Source organism: Canis aureus, chromosome 9 (genome assembly GCF_053574225.1).
Source record: "Canis aureus isolate CA01 chromosome 9, VMU_Caureus_v.1.0, whole genome shotgun sequence".
Classification (NCBI taxonomy): domain Eukaryota; kingdom Metazoa; phylum Chordata; class Mammalia; order Carnivora; family Canidae; genus Canis; species Canis aureus.
Genome location: NC_135619.1, coordinates 29,911,329 through 29,932,121, shown reverse-complemented (window position 1 = coordinate 29,932,121; position 20,793 = coordinate 29,911,329). Strand labels below are relative to the sequence as shown.

Genomic DNA, 20,793 nt, shown 5'->3' with positions numbered 1-20,793 from the left:
GCACAGGTTCACAAACTAGGAGGCTGTCGGGGAACACTGAATAATTAGGCTGGAGCACAGGGCACCTGCGGAACAGAGTTTTGTTCCGGGAGGTAAATTAATGCCCGGAGACCCAGCTGGTCTTTAACACAGGTTCACTGGGAGAATTCCACAGGCCAATAGCAGACGGGATAGTGTCTCTTAATAGGCCAATAAAACGATAACACACTCCCAACCAGTGGTGGGCTAAGCACGCTGCTGGGCCAAGCGAGCGGAGACGACGGGAAGAAGGTCCAAACTTCGCGGAGGTGCGCACCTGCCCCGCGGTCGCAGCTCGGGCGGCAGGAGCTCGGGCCAACCCACCGCGGCCCCCGGCGGCCCGCGCAGCGCTAAGAGTCCCCGTTGCCAGGGCACGTTGCTAGGCAACGCGGGCACGGTTCAGAGAGGATCTGCTTTTCGGGAGTTGCTGCACCGGTTTTTACCCGTGACGGTAAAAGAAGCACTTTTACCGGCAGGAGCTAGTTGCCCCAAGGCCTTCAGAGAGCTACTTAAATGAGCAAAGTCTCCACGGCCAGACTGAACGCTCAGATCGCGCTCGCAAGCTCTGGGTATTTATAGCCCAGTGCCCCCCGCCCCCCGCCCCAGAAGCGGCTTCAGTGCGTGTGTATTGAGAAGCTGGGGGGGGGGGGGGGGGGGGCTGGGCTGCGATGCTGCAGAGAGGAGAGGATGACATCCTGTCACAGCTGACTTCACTCTTAAAACAACTTTCCTCGTAAAAGACAATTTCATTTCATTTTTGTCATAAACAAGTGGATCGCAAATCAGATCAAACCAACAGACAGCAGACAGGGACTGGACAGGAGCCCGCGTGGGGAGGGGAGCAGGGCCTATCCAGAAGAATCACACTGGAGGCAAAGATAAGGAATTTTAAAACACTCCGGAAAACTCTAAGGAGCCTGGTGAAGGAGGGGCGTCGACTGCGATGGCTGGGTGCAGGGTGCATTGGTGAGGACCAGGCAGGAGGCTTTTCCAGGGATCACGCAGGCTTGAAGGGGACTTGAACCAAGAGGGAACAGGCTCGAGCCCCAAGCACTTTGCATGGCCCAACCCTCTAGCACGTCTCCTGAAGCCGGAAGAATGGCCAGACCAGGTAAGGTTCTGGGACTGAGGCACGCAGGTCTCAAGGGACCACCTAGCACCAACATCCCATTCAAGAATCACTTGGTTTATTGCACAACTTTATCACACAAGAAAGTTAGAAGGATTAATGAGCCACCCCAAAGAGGACCTGCGGAGGAGGCAAACAGCGAGGGCCTGGTGACACGCGTTGGCCTGGGCTGCGTTCAGGTCACCTTCTGTGCGGGCAACTCAGAACAGGTTCAGTCCAGGTGGTGCATTGGCCTGGAAGCCACTGCTTCTTTTAAGGGTCTGCTTAGTTGGGTCCAATGGTTATGCCTAATGGTCTTTGCCATATATCAGCATGGTCTTGGTCCCACTTGTCTTTCCACAGATGTTTCCAAACAAATGTTATTTAACTATCCCTCACACAGCTTATCTATAGGGGGCACACTCGAAATCCTACATTGGTCGTTAACAAGCAACTAATATGGGAGTTCACTTTGGCCCCTGTGACTCCATCTTGTCTTACTCTAACTTAGCTTATTCTCTGTCTTCTGTGACTAGGAACCACAGACAAAGTATCACACCATGACATCATTCTTCTCCCCACAGTCAGCTGCCAAACAAGCTACTATTTACCCTGCTGTGGACTCCCACAGGAGCCCCTCACTGGTCTTGCTGATTCCTGTTTGTACTTCACAGCTTGTTCCCCACAGGGCAGCCAGAGGACCTTTTAATAATGTAACTTGTATTATGTCCCTTCTCTGCTAAAGCCCTTCAGTGGCTTTCCACTGACTGCTCTTGGAATACAAGCCAATCTCCTCTCCCAGGTGCACCTGATCCAGCCATTCCCACTTACCTGACCTCATTTCCACTTGCACTCTCTATCCTTGTCTATACTCCTAACACATGGTCCTTTTGTGCTGGCTCCTCCTCCTGCCTGGGTCCTCACACAGCTGGCAATTGTTGCCTTTCAAGCCATAATTGAAACACCATTTTCTCAGACTTTCCCTGAGAATCCCCTCAATATACAGGAGCTACGCAGTGGTTCTCTAACAAATCACCCTGTTTCAAATCTCTTAGCAGCTCTTATTACTATGTGGTGTTTTCCTGTTTATTTGCATATATATCTGTTTTATTCCTCCTCTGTAGTCCATAGACTCAAAAAACAGTGGCTAACAATTCCTTCCCTCATTGTATGCACGTTATTCCACTCACCAAGAGGTGGGGTCTAATTCTTTGTCTATTGAATCTGGCCTTTTGATTTCTTATTATTATTAATATAATTAATATTATTATTTCTTGCTTTGACTGACAGAATGTGGCAGAAAGAAATGCAGTATCAATTCTGGGCTTAACTTTTAGGAGAGTTGTCTGCTTCCGCTTTTTTTTTTTTTTTAAGATTTTATGTATTTATTCATGAGAGACACAGAGAGAGAGAGAGAGAGAGAGAGAGAGACCTAGAGGGAGACTCTGGCTCCCTGAGAGGAGCCCCATGTGGGACTCGATCTCGGGACCCTGGGATCACGACCTGAACCAAAGGCAGATGCTCAACCACTGAGCCATCCAGGTGCCCTGTCTGCTTCCACTTTTACTCTTGGAAGCCAGCTGCCATGTAATGAGTTTGACTACCCTGAGACCACCATGCCTCAAGGAAGCTTAAGCTTCCATGTGGAGGAGCACTGCAGTGACACACAGGTCGTGATGCCTGAATGTAGATGAGTTAGTGAGCCTTGCTGACACTCATTGCAGCAGGAATTGTCTAACCAAACCCTGACCCAACTCCTGGCCAGAGAATTGTGAGACATAATAAATTTTATTGCTGGAAGTCACTAAGTCTTGGATGTTTGTTATGCAGCACGAGGTAATTGAAACCCCCTCCCACTAGAGTGAAGCTTCTCAAGCTTTGCCTGGCAGTACCCATAGACCCAGTAGATACTTGCTGGGTATAAGAATTTGGGGATGATGGAGCTGACCACTGACCAGAAATCTCAATAAAGCAATGATGGCGATGTTTGACATTGTGAATGCAGGTTACCAAGGAACAGAAGTGAGAAAGTGGGATATCAGAGGTTTTTATTTGTTTGTTGTTTGTCTTAACAAGTTTAGGGATGTCGGAGTTTAACACTTCAGTTCTGAGTTGGAGAACATGCGGGATATGGATGTGGCTGAGGTGGGTAGAGGACAAAGATCACTGAAATTGAGAAAGTAAACAAACTTGAGGTAGGATACTGGCTGAGACACCCATAGGAAAATTAAACTTTCCCAGGATGATGACAGGACCAGCAGTGGGAAGAGGCACTGGAAGTTTCCACCTGAGAATTATGAGGGGCCCATGGGGGAAGGTGATGTCCTTGTAAAAATCTAGTTTCAACCAAGGCAAAAAGGATTCAGTGAGGAGTCTGCAGGGGTAGGATGGAGAGATGGTTGGTGGTGGAACGGAGATGGTAGGGTGACCCAAAGGAAGCAGTTGTCCAATAGGCTGCAGCAGGAAAGACAAGTGTAGGGGCATCAGAGAGCAATGCTGGGCTTTCTGAGAATCAAGCAGAGCACAGATGAGGCTCTCACTCTGGGCAGAAGAGAAGGATGGCTTGGATGAAATCATGAGGGAAGGTGACTGGCCTTCAGATTTTGGCCAGCCTGAAAATAAAATACAAAATTTTATTTTCCTGCCAACATATCCAAAGGATAGATCATGTTTGCTGTTGGCAATAGGGTCAGCAATCTGAGACCTTTGCTCAGGATTCCAAAAGAAATGTGAAAGGATGCAGGTGGGGCATGGTTAGGCCCAAGCTGGTACATATCCAGCAGGCCGCCTGGCCTGGCACAGCCCTTCTGAGCAGAAAGTGGAGGAAGTAGTGGGTTGAGTCCTGGGGGTGAGGGAGAGCAGAGCTTGCCTGGACTCGTGCTCCACAAACTTGGCTTTAGATGAAAGGTTAGCATGTCTAGTCAGCATGACCTGTACGGGACTGGTGCCCTTCCAGGCTGTGGAAAGGTAAACTGGCTTGAATTACATCTTCTCAAATCCTTTAAATAATAAACTACATTCTTTCATACTGTAAAAGTAAAGCATGTAATGTCTTTTCAAAGCAAAAAAGCCTTCAAATCCGTGCTCCTAACCCTGTCCCCCACTAGACACAAAACAATGAGCACGAATAAGAGATAAGTCCTTAACATATTATTAAATTACTTTAACTGTAATAACACAGTTAAAGTCTCTCTGGACTGTTCTGTGTCTTGTCCTGATTCTCAAGTCAAATGGAACCAAGCAAAGGACAAGCGTTAGAAGGAAACAATGAATTCCTTCAAGCCCTGCTGGTCTATTCAAACTGAAAGGTATTTATTAAGCTCCAACCCTTTGGTTGGAGGTCTGTTTTGATTACAAGTGACTAAAATGCAAGGCCAGGTAGCTTAAGCTAAGGAAATGTATTGGTTTATACAGATTTTTTAAAAATGAAAAATCCAGAGAGTGGGCTCAACCAGCTACTTAAATGATGCTGGCAAGAATCTCTCCCCTACCTGCTCCATCTTCTCAGCTCTGATTTTCAGGATTAGCTTCATCTCAGGCAGAATTTCCCCAGTGGGTGACTCCCAGGGGGCTCTAGGCTTACTTCCTGCCAACTTGGTTTCACCAGCAAAAAGTACCTTTCTTCGGGCAGCAAAATTCTGAGGTATGGCTCTCATTGGTTCAGCTGGAGTCACATGCCCATCCCTGAACCAATCGTGACCTGGGTGGTGTGATGCCCTCGTTCACCAGACCAGGATCACCCGCCCCTGGGGTCGCAGTGTTGGCATCAGTCCCGTGTAAGACACATGGAAAGGGAAAGGTGGTTTCCTCACATCTATAGATATGCAACCTCCGCAGCCACAGGGAACCCAGTACTTAGGACACTGTGCTTGATTTAGTGCTCTGCTGTCACATGTTTGAAATTCTTAATAGTTTTTGAAGTAGGATTCCCACAGACACTGTGACTAGGCATTTTCGTTTTTCACTGGATCTGACAAATTTTGCAGCTGATCTTGCTGCCACCCTGTTGTGTGTACTGCTGGGAAAGCTTCACGAAACAGAAAACACAGTTCTCTCAGAGATTAGGAAACAGAGCACATGAGGAAAAAAGCAGGTAGTCTGTGTTGGTTGAAATTTTAAGGAAATAATGGGAACTTAATTCATTCACTTAGTTATTTAAAACTTTATTAGGGGTGCCTGGGTGGCTCAGTCAGTTAAGTGTCTGACTCTTGATTTTGGCTCAGGTCATGATCTCGGGTTGTGGGATTGAGTTCCACATCGGGCTCCCCGCTCAGTGAGGGTCGGCTTGGGAGTCTCTCTCTTCTCTTGCTCCCTCTGCCTTTCCCTCTCCCACCCCTCCCACCTCCTTCTTAAATAAATAAATCCTGGGAAAAAAAAAAACTTTATTTAGTGTCAGGGAATGGTCCTGCTACTTCCTGTGAACCAAAAAGAGAAAAACAAATGACTGTCAGGACCATCAAGTAGCTCATAGTCTGTTGAAGAGAGAGGTATACATGCAGACACAGCACAGAAGAGTAATGATCGGGATAAAATTAAGGAGGGAAAGCCATTGGGGCAGAGAAAAGGGGCCGCCACCCAGCATGGAGGTGGGTACAGTGCAGCGTTGTCCCATTGGGAGAGGCATTGATTGACCAGTGGAAGTGAATAGGGACAGAGCAGGTTAAGCTTCTTGGTTGGCAGTCGATAGGGGAAGATACAGAGATGGTTCCAACAGAGCAAGAGACATCATGTCAGATCCTTCCAGATAGTGGCTTGTACATAAGCCATCATGTGGAGTACATGACACTCCCCAGCAGCACCTTCATCCCCCAAGCCCCCAGCGTGGCCACTGAATATCATTCAGGCCTGACTATTCATGCAATCCAGCCCCAGACCTAAGTGTCAAGGTTTTTGCAATTATCACCTCAGCAGGTAAAATAGTTCTAACATCTTGGACAGGCTACAATAACCACTTGAATGACCTAGTAAGGGGACATTATTGAAACAGTCTGAAACAATTGAAACTCTCCAATCCCTGGACTTTTCATTTATATGAACCATCTTCATCCTGTCTTAATGAAAGAGTAATTTATCCCCATTTTTTTTCTTTTATTGAGTTTGGGCACCAGTAGACTCATATTGGCAGTGTGACTTTTCTGTAGCCCACTTTTGACCATTTGTCCCCTTTGAGCATCATCATGGACTTAGGCTTTTTTTCATAGATTCAACTGGTTCCAATTAGCTGTGACCACTGTTTTCTCAAAAATTACAATTTGCTAAAAAAATAAAATTTAAACAGGGTCCCTGCCCTTAAGAAACTTACATTTTTGGACACCTGGGTGGCTCAGTGGTTGAGTGTCCACCTTTGGCTCAGGTCTTGATCCCAGGGTCCTGGGATCTGATATCGAGCCCCATATCAGACACCCCACAGGGAGCCTGCTTCTCCCTCTGTCTCTCTCTCTCTCTCTCTCTCTCTCTGTCTCTCATGAATAAATAAATAAAATCTTTTTTTTTTTTTAAAGAAACTAACATTCTTTTTGGAAAAATGAGACCTAATATCCATGGAAAATACAGTGAACAGACCAAGGCAGCACATGATTTTAGGAGGCTGTTTTGTCACAGAGTTGGGCAGTACCCTTTCCTCCAAGCAATTCTTTGAATGCACTGATTTATATAGGAGCTAAGACATTTCCTCTGGGGAGAAAACTTGAATCGGTCCACAGTTGGCTTCAGATACCTGCAATCGTGTCGGCAGGGAAGGGCAAAGCTGGAGAGGAAGAAACAGCATGACTGGCATCCAGCTGCCAAGGAGGACGGCCAACGAGGGCCAGGATGGCTTGGACCAATGTGAGTCTTCTGAGATCTGTGGCTGAGTATAAAACCAGTGGAACTTAAAACAACAACAGTCATTTTATTCTCATGGCTTGTGCTTCTGGGGGTTGACTGGGATTAGCGAGGTGGTTCTTGCTCAGGGCTTGTGCTCTTCAATTTCCATGGTTACAGTCAGATGGTGGCTGCAGCTGGAGTCATCTTAAAAGCTTCTTCACTTTTATGCTGGCTGTTGGTTTATACCTCAGCTGGGGCTTCCTGCCAGAACATGCCTCTCGGTGTGGCCAGACTCCTCACAGTGGCATCTGGGTTCCAAGAGGGAGGCAGGACACGGAGGCTGCCAGTTTCTGAAGCTTGAGGCCAGAAACTGGTGTGGCATCTCTTCCCTATATTCTACTAGTCAGGCAGTTTCAGAGACCAGATTCAAGGAGGTGTGTCAGAGAATTTGGGGGCCACTTTTAAAAACAAACACTATGTTTCTTTGAGTGTGATGTACATGAATTCTCTCATTTAATTTTCACAACTATTAAAGCATTTCACAGAGAGCCAGGGGAAACAAAAATTCAGAGAAAGCTAGTGACTTGCTCAAGCTCACACAGCACTCCAGCTCTAACGCCTATGTGCTTAGCTATCACTGTGGGTTCCCAACACCCGAGGAAAAGAGGAATCTTCAAGGGACTGAGACCCGGAGTGGGTAGGAATCCTGAGTGATCCTAAACTGGACACTGAGGTGAATCAGACTGTGCTGGGCCAGAAAGTGTTCACGTGGAGCCCACGGCACTCAGGCTTGGGACAACCTTTGTGCTGGAAAGGGATTGGAGACAGGAAAGGCAGCATGAGTGGTGGGGCCTAACTTGCCTTCAGAGGCCTTTGTGAGCCTTCTCTTCAGCTGGGCCTCAACGGGCAGGTGGAATCTGAGTCATGGAGAGGGATGGAAAATAATTGCTAAGGCTTTCTTGTAGGTGTTCTCAGGCCCTCAGGCTTCACTCTTCATTGGCTCTAGGGGAAGCCCCTTTCCTGACGCAATGCGTCAGGATCTCATGTCAGAAATAAGTCTTCTCTTCCTCATATGTCTTCATTTTGGGGACATGCGGTTTGTCAAAAAGTCATTAAGTTCAACTAAAATAGCTCTTACTACACCAAAAACTTATGCATGGGTTGTGTTAATGTCTGGTCCCCTCACAGAACACAATGAACCTTCCTCAACAGGAAACCTCAGTGGCTTATTCTCTCTGTCTGAGGGTCTGCTGAAAAGGACAGGGGATAATTCGGCAGGAGAAAAACAGTTGCAGTCACAACTTCATTCTGGCATGATCAGGTGGTGGGAAGGTCAAAACAAAACCCTGCCACATTGCTTTTTGTTCAAAGTTCACTTGGAGAGATTGCATGAGACTCTTTGATCTTGTAGGTCAGGGCGCCAAGGCTTCAGGGCTCTCAAATTGATTTTGTGGTGAAGCTGCTGGGTTTCTGAATAAAGACCTATAGTTAGAGTGTAATTTCCTGCCCTGGCCCCCACAGCAGGGGCACAGGCTGCCTCACCCAGCTCATTGTAGGGGCGGGAAATATGTGGCCACAGTTTTCCCAAATCATCCAAACTCAGATCCAAAAAGAAGAGAGTTTGGAGCCCCATCAACTCTCTGAGGAAATTTTGGAAAACCTTGTGATGGAAAAAGGTTTCCTTCCTTAAAGTCAGGGCAGTTTGTCAGTTGGACTGACCCTAGGGTTGGGCAAAGGGCCTGAGAGTTCTCCCATGGATGGAGATGAAATGGATGTTTAACCCCATAAATGGTGGGGCTTTAGTCCCTGACCAGTCTTGCATCAAGGAACCTGGATTCCCCTTGCACACAGTACACTTATACTCAGAGCAAGGCCAGGTTTCAAGTTTGAAGGAGATCTATCCATTTCCAGCAGGCTACTTTAAAAAAAATTTTTTTTAACTCAAGAAATATATGCTCATTGTCGAAAGCATAAAACTGCAAAAAAAAAAAAAAAGCAATCTTTTTTTAAAGCCATCTATAGGGGTGCCTGGGTGGCTCAGTTGGTTAAGTGTCTGCCTTTGGCTCAGGTCATGATCCCAGGGTCCTGAGATTGAGCTCTACATCAGGCTCCCTGCTGGATGAGCAACCTACTTCTCTCTCTCCTCCTGCCCCTCCCCACCCCACTCATGCTCTCTCTTTCTCTCTCTCCTTTATTCTCTCTCGTTCTTGTTCTCACTCTCATTCTCTTTCTCAAGTAAATAAATAAAATCTTTTTTTTAAAGCCATCTGTAATCCTATTACCAGAAATAATCACTGCTATTGTGGTATATTTCCAGACATTTTTCTGTGTATATCTGTGTATAAATGGTTATAGGTTCATGCTTGCCATGTTTTTGTTATTTGTTCTTTCTCATGTACATATCATGAAAATTTTTCATGTCAACAAATGTATTTCAATCATATTCAGTGCATAAAATTTCTTTGCAGAGTTGTATTATTCTTTAATGACTCTCATTGTTGGAAGTTAGTGTTATTTACAACTTTTTTTTTTTCTTTTATGATCAATACTATAGTGACTATTCTTAATTATTTCCTTTGGCTATGTTCCAAAGCATGTAACTGCCAGGTCAAAGCTTCTGGACATTTTAAAGGATTTTGATATCACATCAGTCAAGATAGGCTAAATGTTGTAACACCGCCCCCCCTTCCCCATCTCATTGGCTTAGCACAATAAAGAAATGTATTTCTCTCTTATTTTACAGTTCAGCGTAGGTCATCTGTTTGTGGGGTAGAAGGAGCTCTATACAGTTTGCTGGATCCAGGATTTGTTCATATGATGACTTTCCATTTTCCAGAGATTTAGAGTTCTTCAATGGATCCTCTGATTTCAGCTGATAGGCGAAAGGGGAAGGAGAAAATGAGGGAGCAGGAGAGAGGGCAGGAGAGAGAGAGAGAAGGAGAAGGAAAAGAGAGAATGGAGAACTGCACGGGTGGTTTTAGGGCTAGACTTGAAATTGACTCATAACATTTCTTCTGCCCAGTTTCCAGTTGTCTGGAACTCGATCACATGACTGCTCCTAACTGCAACCGTGGGTGGGAAATGCAGTTTTCCTATGTATCCAGGAAGAAAACACAGAGTTTGGTGAATGCAAAGCATTGTCTCTGCCTCCAACATACATTACTAAGTTGCCAACCAACCAAATTTTTCCAAGTTTGTATTCCCACCAGCAGAGTATGTGAGTTCCTATTTCCCTACACCCTCAGTAATTAAAAGGAAGACATTTTTTGTGTTCTGTTTTCTGTAGAGCTGCATATGGCATTGTTGCTTCTCTGCATGACTAGACTCAGAATATATGTTTCTCTCTTGGGAGCTACCTCCCTGAACTCAGGACGGTACTCTCTGGAGAGCCAGTCTCTGCATTCCTGACTGCTTTCAGGATAGCAGCCCTCATCCCTATCTCCTAGGCTGGCCTGAGTTTCTGGGCCTTTCTGGGCCTGTTCTTCCCTCTTCCCTGCTGTGGAAGAAAATGTAATGCAGGAGTCTGCAACATGTGCAACCTTTACAGGTCACTTGAGACCTCTCCTTTACAGGGACTCTGCCCCAAGGCCCTGGCCCCACACAGCCCTGAATGCCTGATTCATTCAGAGGCATAGGGAGAAGATTGGCGCTCAGCGTTTTCTGGGTCATCTCAGGTGGGTTCCAGCTTACATTTCCACAGAAAAAAGGTTCAGAGAGTGGAATTGAGAAGCCAAAATCGCGACTCATACTGACTTGGCATATTGACCTTAACCAAACCATCTAGTGCCTTGTCCTTCGCACTCAGTGTCACATCAGAATAATCTGGGTGAAATCAGGTTGAGTAAACTGCTCAGCAATCGTGAAGGGAAGGTGCAAGAATTGTGCAAAACCTCTTCTTGATGGTCTTCCCATGAACCCAGGTTACTGAACATCCGCTCACGTCTGTCTGAGCTGTGGTTTCTTCCTTGTTTTGAAATTTATTTTCTAGAAGATAATGCTTTCAAACGGCTTCTTGTTCATGTCTTCCTCAGGGACTACCAGCTATTGCCTGATGATGGTCTGGCAGGCCTGGCTCCTTGGGAGAACAAGGTTTGCAGCCAGGTCTTTACAAAAAGCCTTCCCAAAGTGCCTTTGTTTAGTACCTCCAGGGGGCTGAGGAGTTGCACATTGGCACAGCAGAGAGATGCAAACCAAGCAAGTCACAGATTTTCCAGGCATGCCAACCTTCTGGTCCTAGGCATGAAGCATTCCAAAAAGCCTAGGAATGTTCATATGTGTTCCTAAGAATGAACCAATATCTTGTCCTTCCAAGTTGTATCCTCTGATCCATCCCTGATAGACTGCCATGGTCTCTGACAGGTGATAATAGCTGGGCCACCTGGCTGAGTGCATCTGTAGGCTTGGTTTCTGACCTAGAAATGGAAACAGGAAGTGGTTACGAATAAATATAAAGTGCACAGTCAAGGAAGGGCTGCAGTAGAGTTCTCGGGTGGTGTGGTGTACAATAGGCAAAGGTGAAGATTGGCGTTTTTCTTTCTTTTCTTTCTCTTTCTTTCTTTTCTTTCTTTTCTTTCTTTCTTTTCTTTCTTTTCTTTCTTTTCTTTCTTTTCTTGCAGTGATGTCCTCTGGCAGGACTGGGCCATGTGAATGGGGAGTGGGGTGTCTTCCTGGGGGAACAGCAGAGGGGGGGACCACTGTGGATCAGGAGCTTCCCTTCAGAGTGAGCCCATCTGTGAGAAGCCATGGCCCCTTTTCACCTCATCTTTGCAAATGAATTGGTTCTTAGAGTGAGTTTTGCCAAGCTTTATAAATGTAAACTCTCATTTACATTTATAAAGAGGTGCTTCCAACAGAAAAACTGACTTCTGGCAGCTTTTAATAGTTCCCAGAAGGTTGCCTGAGCCCATGGGGGAAGGACTTCCTTGCACTTATGCTGAGATATGAAAATTCACTGTCATCCCTAGATCCCTGGGGGGAAAGGGGCTGTATTGGGGGGGGGGCTGTCTCACACCCTGCGTGGCCCTGGGGCATTGTGGCTCCAGACAGGGTGGTCAATGTGGGTGGAGAGGAGTTTGGAGGGCTGACCTCCTATAGGTGAAGGGCACAGCCCAGAGCTTCCCTACACTCCCCTCTCTGCCTCTTCCTGGGCTGGAGAGCAGCTAATGGCAGGGCTTAGAGACTGAGGCCTGGCACATTGACTTTGACCAAATCGTCCAGTGCTTTGTCCTTACTACTCAGAGTTTCAGCAGAATAATCCTTTAGGATGATTTAATTAATTAATTAATTAATCAGGATGATTAAATTCCTCTTAGAGGTCCCTACTTCTCTTACAGGTCACTGGTTCCACCACGGCAACCCAGATGTTCCTCTCAGAGCCTAAGGACTACTTTTCCCAGGCTCTACCCCATTCCCCACTCACAGTGGTGAGAAGAGAACAGTCTGTCGTGTTTTTATGCTGTTCCAGTAATTCCCAGCACGCTGCTGGGCCCACGTATCAGTGGATGACTCTTGAAGATGTGAGGCAATGCAGAGCCTGGGCACTGGGGAGGGTCCTGCCCAGGAATCAGTCTACCATTGATATATCCCCCTGGGGACCATCTCTAACCAGCTTCTCAGAGTGCAGTCCTGAGGCCGCCAGCAGCTGACCAAAGAGGAGGAGTAGGGCTCTAAAACAAAGGTGATTTTCAGGAGCACTGGGGTGGCTCAGTCCGTTAAGCATTTGACTTTTTATTTTGTCTCAAGTCATGATCTCAGGGTTCTGGGATCGCCTTCAGTGGAGAGCCTGCCTGAGATTCTCTCCCTCTTGCTCTCCCTCTGCCCCTCCCCTGGCTTGTGCATACTCACTCTCTCTCTCCCCACCAAATAAATAAATAAATAAATCTAAAAAAAAAAAAAAAAACTGATTTCTGGTCTCCTCTCTAGATCTCTAGAGTCTAAACCTCTCAGAGAAAAGTCCTGGAAATCTTTTTCCACAAGCACCCCCCTACCCCAGGCTGGCCAGTGCAATAAAATTTAACAGTCCTTTTCTATACCCCTCCTATTCACATTTATTATCCTTTTCAGGAAAATAATTTGTTTCCTTTTCAACCTTTTGTGACTTCTGAAAACAGAGTCTGAAGCAGAGGGATCCACACATACAAGAAATGTCACCTGTGGCCTTCATGGCACCCTTGGCTTGCCGATTTTGTCAGAGGATGTGAATGAAGGAAGCCCGCCTTTGACTGTCATGCTGCCCATAATCTGCTTTTCTGGTGACTTGTTGCCAGTAGAGGCATCTCTCTAGCTTTTCCTTCTCTCCTCCTTCTGCAAGAAAATGATCCTCTTGGAGCCCTTGAGCAGAGGGGCCAGTGAGAGTAAACTTCTTCCCGTACCCTGATAAAGCAGGAGTGGAAGCCCTTGGTGTTTCCACGGAGAAAACACTGACCCCAAGGAAATGCACATGGAATGGAGAGGGATGGTGTCACCAGGATGTCAGGGGCAGCCCCGCGCTCAGCACTGCTCACTCCAGTCCTATCCCGCCCTGTCCTCAGGCCCACTCAGGGCGCCTCCTGCCTCATGACTAACGCAGTGTGTGCCGCTAAAGCTGCTCTCTGGAGAAAAAAAGGGGAATAAAAAAAGCCTAATTTGTGATATCTGCCGATTTCCCCAGATTTCAGGTTACCAGTGGTTTCACAAGAGGCTCCAAAAGGTCTGATCATTTTGTAATTGGCTCTTGCAAACCGCAGGGTGCCAACGCCAGCACCTCCTCATCCGTCCTGCCCCAGAGGATCCCCAAATCACACTGAGGGGGAACATCACTTTCAGCTTCTCCGTCAGAAGGAGAAGCGGTTGAAGTATGACCGGATCGTTATGACTCATATCACAGCGCTGCATGTGGAAGGACAGGACGCAGGAGCTTTTGTTGGCCAAACTGGAGCCCAGTCTTCATTTCTCAATCTCACTCTCCTCTCTCCATGGGCTGGGGCACGGGAGGGGGCCTGTCCACAGAGCCTCTCCTCTGCCTGCCTCATGGCAGCGCTTCACCCTGAGGCCTCTTGAGGCTCCCTGCCAGGGCTCCCACAAACTTGCTCTCTCCTTTAAAACCCCATGATCCTAAGCCAGAATGCAGAATGCTCCTTCTTTAATTGGACAAGCTTAAAATGGAGGGTTTGGGAGCCATTCTGGATTCTGGGTTCTGCCTTTTGGTTTGGGTGGTGCTGAAATGAACTCTTTCTTTAAAAACTTGGCCCCGGGAAGATTCTGTATCCAAGACCTAAAAGCCTGGACAGATTTTTTCTTGATTTTTAGGGAGTCTTGAGAATGGCCAGGGGGTGGGGCAGGTAGTTCTCATAAAGCTGAGCATGACCAAATTTGTCTGCCTCCTGTGACATCAGAGATCACGCAACCCTTCCTTCCCCTTTAGGGCCTGGGGTTGCCATTGAACTGAGCATAGGAAGGTGACCTGCTTTTCTTCCCAAAACATTGAGCAGCCAGTTGCATTTTCTGATCTAAAACTCACCCGCACCACTATAGTCTCTGTTCTACTGCCCTCCTGGGCATGCTTCTGGCTAGAGCTGGTTTTGGGGTTTGTTTTGTTTCTAAGATTTTTAGTTTATTCATGAGAGACACACACGAGAGGCAGAGACATAGGCAGAGGGAGAAGCAGGCTCCCTGCTGGGAGCCCAATGCGGGGACTCGACCCCAGAACCCCAGGATCATGACCTGGGCCAAAGGCAGACCTCAACCACTGAGCCACACAGGTGCCCCAGGAGCTGGTTTTGTAAAGTGAGATTTACCATGGGAGTCCTCAAAAAGGCTCGGCTGACAGCCTCAGCGCACATCCCTCCCAGACATCGGTGTGGGTGCTGGAGCTGCCCGAAACCTGACAGGTGTGCAGCACGGGAGAATCCAGGTTTGCCCCCGTCTCAGCTAGGCTAATCTGTTAAAGAAAAGTCTCATGGGAAATGGCCTTGAACCTGAGGCTTCTTTATTGTTCTAATCACTCAAAGTCAGTCAGCTAATGAATATTTATTGAAGGTCTATGTAGGGGTTCAGAACATGCTACCCCAAAATATGCCACTGTTAATGATTATGTTGACCTGAAGTCACTTGAGAAACAGTAGAACCAGGAAGGGTTCTCTGACCGCCCACCCCCCCTTTTTTTTTTTTACCTAAAAACAGATCATAAAATTTCCCCTGAGAAGAGACAGGTGTCTCTCACCAGAGACTGGAAGAAGATGCCAAAAAGGTCCTGTACAAACAATACTAATATCAGTATCTTTTATTGGTTTCCCCCATACATTTCTTAGTCACCGGCCCACAATTTACTACCTCTAGTCCAAACCTCTTTATCTTCTCCCCACAGTATATTTGGGCCTAACAGCTTTTTCAGCTCCTCATATTCCTTCTGAAAACTCCTGGGTACATGTAAAAACATAAACTAAACATGTGTGTTTTTTCTCCTGTTAATCTGCCTTACTATGTCAGTTTAATTCTTAGGTCCAGCTACAGAACCTAGAAGGGGAGAGGCAAGTGTTTCCTCTCCTACATCAACTATGGACATAATGGTGAGCAAGGAAGAGCCCCTGCCCTCCCAGGCATACAAGGAAAGCGGTCCTCACACAGATAACTTGCAATAATTCAAAAATGACGTGGGCACCACAAGGTGTGGTGAGAGCATATGACAAAGAGGCTAAGGTAGGCTCAGGGACCCAGAAGATTCCTGGGGAAACTGAGTCTGACGCTGAGGCCTGAGGGATTATTCACATTCAGTGGGATATGAGATTCTCCAGCACAAAGAATTTATGCTTCAGAAACATCCTTTTTTGGGGGATGATCTTGGAAATTTAGGTAGTAACTGGGTCCTCTTCATATGTAGTGTGGTGGTGGAGACCACTGTTTGCCCCTCAACATTCTTTCTTCTGTTCCTAATAACAAATCCCCAGATTTTGTGGTTATGTTGCTACCCAGAGAAAAGATTACATGACCACCTGGCCAATGAGATGTAGGCAGAACTGTGTGGAGTCTCTGAGAAGCCCTTTTTTTGCTAGCTGGTATCTGGATGTGATGGCCGGTGGCTGAGCAGCCATCAGGGATCATGAGGAGACATGCTAAGGTTGGGGGAACAGTATATTAAGTGGAGCTTTGTTCCCTGAAGATCATAAGACTGCCATACTGGCCCTGGATTGCCTATCTCCAGGCTTCTTTCATGTAAAAAAATAAAGGTCAATCTTTATAAAGCCTCTATTATTTTCAGATTTTCTGTTACACAAAGCCAAATATAATCCCAACGACTACACTCAACTTCCCTTCAGCCCAATGAAGAGAACGTTTATCTCTTTTGAGGGCACAACCCACAATTACCTAGTTTATAGAAAAGCCTGGAAAAATAACATCTCTTTTCCTGACCCCCTGCACCCCCACCCTGGTCACCTGTCCTCCCCTCGCCTCTGTACCTCCTCTCTTTCCTAAGTCCCACACCAGAGCTAGGCCTGACCTCAGTGTTTCCACCTCCATGAATGACAAGTTCACAGCCCAAAGATTCTTGAGCTCTTGCTATCTTCCCTCAGTGGCTACCTGATGAGAGTCCTGCTACAGAGTCACACAAAATTCAGGGAGGCAGTCAGCCTTCCAGGCTCCCTCTCATCCTTTCCAAAGAAGCTTAAAGAGTTAGAAAAAGCAGGCAAAGTTGATCACATGCACCAATTTGAAAAACCTGCAAAAATTATTGGAAGTGCTTTAATGGAACCTCCCTGCACTGAGCTGTTTAAGCAGTACCAGCCTTCATCAGCCTGTTTCCGAAGCCTCTGGCTAATTGAGTCCAAGAGGTCAAGACTCAAAGGGAGAAGGTCAGTATGTCTGATTACAAAACTCAGGGCCGCTGGGGGGGGGGGGGGGATGCAGACCTCACATACTGGGTCAGATGAGGTGTGAGTTAAATGGTGAATCCATCACACACACACACACACACACACACACACACACACACATTGAAGTCCTAACCCCCACTCTCAGAATATGGCCTTATTTGGAGATAGGGTCTTTACAGAGGGAATCAAGTTAAAATGAAGTCATTAAGGTAAATCCTAATCCAACATGTTTTGTGTCCTTATAAAAAGGGGAAATTTGGAAACAGACAAGCACACAGGTAGAACACCAAGTGAACGTGAAGGTAGAGACAGGGTGATGTTTCTACAAGCCAAGGATGCCAAAGATATCAGCAAACCACCAGAAGCTAGGGAGAGATTATGCCTCACAGCCCTCAGAAGGAACCAACCCTACTGACAACCCTTTATCTGACCTGTAGCTTCCAGAACCATGAGACAATAAATTTCTGCTATTTAACAATTAACCCAGTCTGTGGGTCATTGTTAGGACAGCCCAAGCAAACTAGTACAAGGTCCCTTAAGTGTCAACTAACAGAGGAGCTTGGGGACAGCCACTGGTCTCAGCTGATTTCCCTGCTGCCTCACATAGGCTCTGAAGACCATGAGAGCAACTGGAGTCTCTCTCTTCATCATTCCACTTAACAGAGAAACCCAAGTGGTCCTCTCTCCACTTGCAGACAACCAGCGGCTTATTGAGTGGGGCCAAATCCTTCAGGAGGGCCTCTTCTGCTCACCTCCTGGGAATCATACAAGTACACTTCCCAGGAGTGAAGGGCTGATGTTAACTGGAGAGGGCTGGTTGTGGATCGAACTATCCCTCTATCATCTGTCATCTACCTATCTCTATCATCTATTTTTTTTTCCTTTTCACCCCAAATCAATGTTTAGGGGAAGGGGAAAGTGGTGCATGGTCTTTTCAGACTCTAACTAAAGGCTTTCTAGATTGAATAATTCTTGTGTGTGCATGAACACACACATGAAAAAGCTGTCTGTGGACTCTCCTGCCCCTGTTTCCCCAACTTTGCCTTCCACTTGGGAGCTTGGAAGGCAGAAAGGATAGGAGAAGAGGAACAAAAGCTATCCAAAGGCTCCGTGGAAGCAGATGGGTGGTCCAAGTGGCCAGGAGCTGGCTCCCGGCTCCACTCACTTTATCAGGCTGATTTGAGCACACAGGGCATTTTATTAAGCAGAGTGAGGAGCAGGGAGCGTCTGTGTCATTTCTTTTCAGCTAATAGTTCTTCACTTTTAATATTTTCCTCTCACCATAACCAGATGTAACCCCATTTTTAAGAGGCTTAATTTGAGATCCGGCAACTTACCAAGGGGGGGTGGCGGTGAAAGAGGCTTGGAGACGCGACTACAGCAGCTCTGAAGTGTCCACTCTGTGCCCACTGTCCACAGCACGTCAACTATGAGGGTCCCAGAAATTTGTGCTCAGTGGACCTAGAGACAGTTTCCTGGGTAAGGAAATGTGTATTTCCTTTCCCATTTATTCAGCAGTAATGCTTTGGGTTGATTTTCTAGAGTTGGCTACAAAGAAGATGATGATGATGATGATGACAATGAGGCAAAGATCTGTGGACATGGATGGCAAGCCACTCATAGAATGTGTGTGGAAGCCTATGCCGCACTAGAGCAGGCTCACAGAGGACACAAACGTGCACCTTGCTTTGAGGGCCTGAAGTCTAAATGGGCAGGTCAAACTAAACTCAAATGAAACAAATTGACAATGTTTCTTTAAATGCAAGGTGGTTTTATTTGCTGTTAATAGAAATAGAGACCCCCTCAAATTGTCTCAAAAAGGATTTATTGTAAGTGCCCATGTGCTTGACACTGGAAAGGAGAAGGATGGGGGGCTGGCGAGCCCCCCTGCCACTCTCACAGAAGGCCCTGCACCCTCTCGTGGTGTCTCTGCTCCTCCCTCTAATGCCACATCCTCTGTTCCTGTAACTGCTGTTCTCTCCTAACCTCAGCTTACTGAATCAGATCTCCCACCTGCTCTGACTCTACCTCTAAGCATCCTTTCAGCCTTAACAACCACTCCAAGTGGTATTACATTCCTTTTGTTTTGGGTAGTTGTTTGGTAGTTCTTTCTATATTTGATTGGCCCAGGCCCTAGGCTTCAATGATGATGGCTTCATCATTGAAGCCTAGCCATCATCATCACTGGCTTCAATGAGCCTGTATTTTGGCTATCCTTGGGTCACTTGCCATACCTGAAGATCCAGTGAGCTGTGGCCAGGAGTAGCGGATCACAAGACCACCTGAAGGGCCATGGGCAGGTAGGCACCTAAAACAAATCCAGTAAGGGGACTACTGATTATAAAGTCAATTAAAAGTCATGGAAAAGAGAAATCACTCTGAGCCAAAGAGAGTAAACAGGACAGTGAGATGGCTGGGGTTTCAACACATGGCATTTAAGTCCTAGGGAGAAGAGGAAAACTGAAATGTAGGAACAAGTACTGGGGCCGACTATAGTGACAATCATTTATTTCCTTTTCCTATGAAAGGCTTACACATCTCTGCCTAGATAACATCAGACTTGTGCAACACTTTTGTCCATGAAAGATAAAAGGGATATGTGCCATTTCTAGGCAAAAGTGTTGATGCTTGTAGCATGGTTCACATGTTCTCTTTTCCCTTTGCACTGAGAACGACATGGTCCCAAACAGGGAAGGTCCCATTCATTTAGGTCCCAGAATGACAACTTGGAGCAGAGCTACAGCAAGTACATGATGAATATATAATGCAAATAAGAAGTTAGCCTTTATTGTGTTAAGCTTGAGATTTTTGAGTCATTTGTTTTTTTTGGGTTTTTTTAAACTTTTTTTTTTAATTTAAGATATTTATTTATGAGAGACAGAGAAAGGCAGAGACACAGGCAGAGGGAGAAGCAGGCTCTGTGCAGGGAGCCCGACGTGGGACTCGATCCCAGGTCTCCAGGATCAGGCCCTGGGCTGAAGGCGGTCCTAAATAGCTGAGCCACCGGAGCTGCCCATGGAGTGATTTGTTATCACAGCATAGCCTAGACTTGTCTGACTGATAGGAAGATCACATTGTGTTCAAATAAATGGGAGAGAGAGTGGTGGAGGTAAAGAGGTAATGAGAAGTAGGGATAGGAACCAAATGTCTGAGAAGGAAGACTTGAAGCAGGATCGCAAGAGAAGACCTGGAAAGGAATGAGATAACTTCAAGAGCCATTTTAAAGGAAGATGTACCAGGTTTTGGGAACAGGTTGGAATGGGGAATGAAAGAGAGTGAAGAGTAAAAAAAAATATTTTTTTAAAATAAAAAACATATCCCTTATTTACTAGCTTATCATAGTTGGAAGTTGGAACCATTTTGAGAGAAGGATGGCCTTTTAGAAAAAATGGAACTTAGGGTGGACATCTAGCTAGAGATTTTCAGCAGGCACTTGGGAATGGGGTCAGGGCTAGAAACAGACTCTTGAGAGTCATCAGCAGAGGTGAGAGAGTTGGGTCAGTGAGTTTTTAGAAATTTGTCTTTTGATCTGTAAATATAGCAGGTTGTGAGAAACAGAACACAAACACCACGTTGAAGAGAGAAAGCAAGACTAGACAGACAGAAGAAAGAGGAGGAACTAAAATGAAGACCGTCCAGCAGCATCATTCCCCTACCTTGGTTTTGAAGAAAGCACATACCTGCATTTTCTCTTGCTTGGAGAGCTCACCCAACAACTAGCCACTCTCTGACTTTTGCTATAGAATCTCTCTGGAAGGATAATCTTCCCAGCACCCTAAGATTCTGGAATTGTCCATCCGGAAGTCCCCATGCTGAGATCCTCATGATTGCAATAGCACACACATGCTTTCATTTCATCCTCCTGGAGAGCAGTTGCTGCTTTGTGAAAAGCACAATTGCACCCATTGTTCCTGTTGGCAGAGACTGACTTCTGGCTCCAAGTTCTTCATTTTCTTCTACTTCCTGGTCTCTTGAAGAGACTAAGGAACAGCTGGAGAGACAAGGTTGTTGGCT

General features: G+C 46.4%; 3 long non-coding RNA genes across 3 annotated transcripts in view; 1 reads left to right on the top strand and 2 right to left on the bottom strand.

Annotated features, from left to right (window-relative positions):
* The window catches only part of LOC144320557 (uncharacterized), an 18,267-nt gene extending 13,524 nt beyond the window's left edge, over window positions 1-4,743 (bottom strand). The window contains exon 1 of the long non-coding RNA XR_013386190.1: window positions 4,618-4,743. This is a non-coding gene — a long non-coding RNA (uncharacterized LOC144320557). The remainder of the gene's footprint in view (window positions 1-4,617) is intronic.
* LOC144320553 (uncharacterized) lies at window positions 230-12,590 on the top strand. Its single transcript, XR_013386186.1, has 3 exons — window positions 230-1,129; window positions 6,783-6,952; window positions 12,265-12,590. It is a non-coding gene; the product is annotated as an uncharacterized LOC144320553 (long non-coding RNA).
* On the bottom strand, window positions 8,375-20,793 carry LOC144320554 (uncharacterized). Its single transcript, XR_013386187.1, has 4 exons — window positions 20,460-20,793; window positions 19,014-19,087; window positions 18,117-18,240; window positions 8,375-11,343 (listed from the first exon to the last, which is right to left on the bottom strand). It is a non-coding gene; the product is annotated as an uncharacterized LOC144320554 (long non-coding RNA).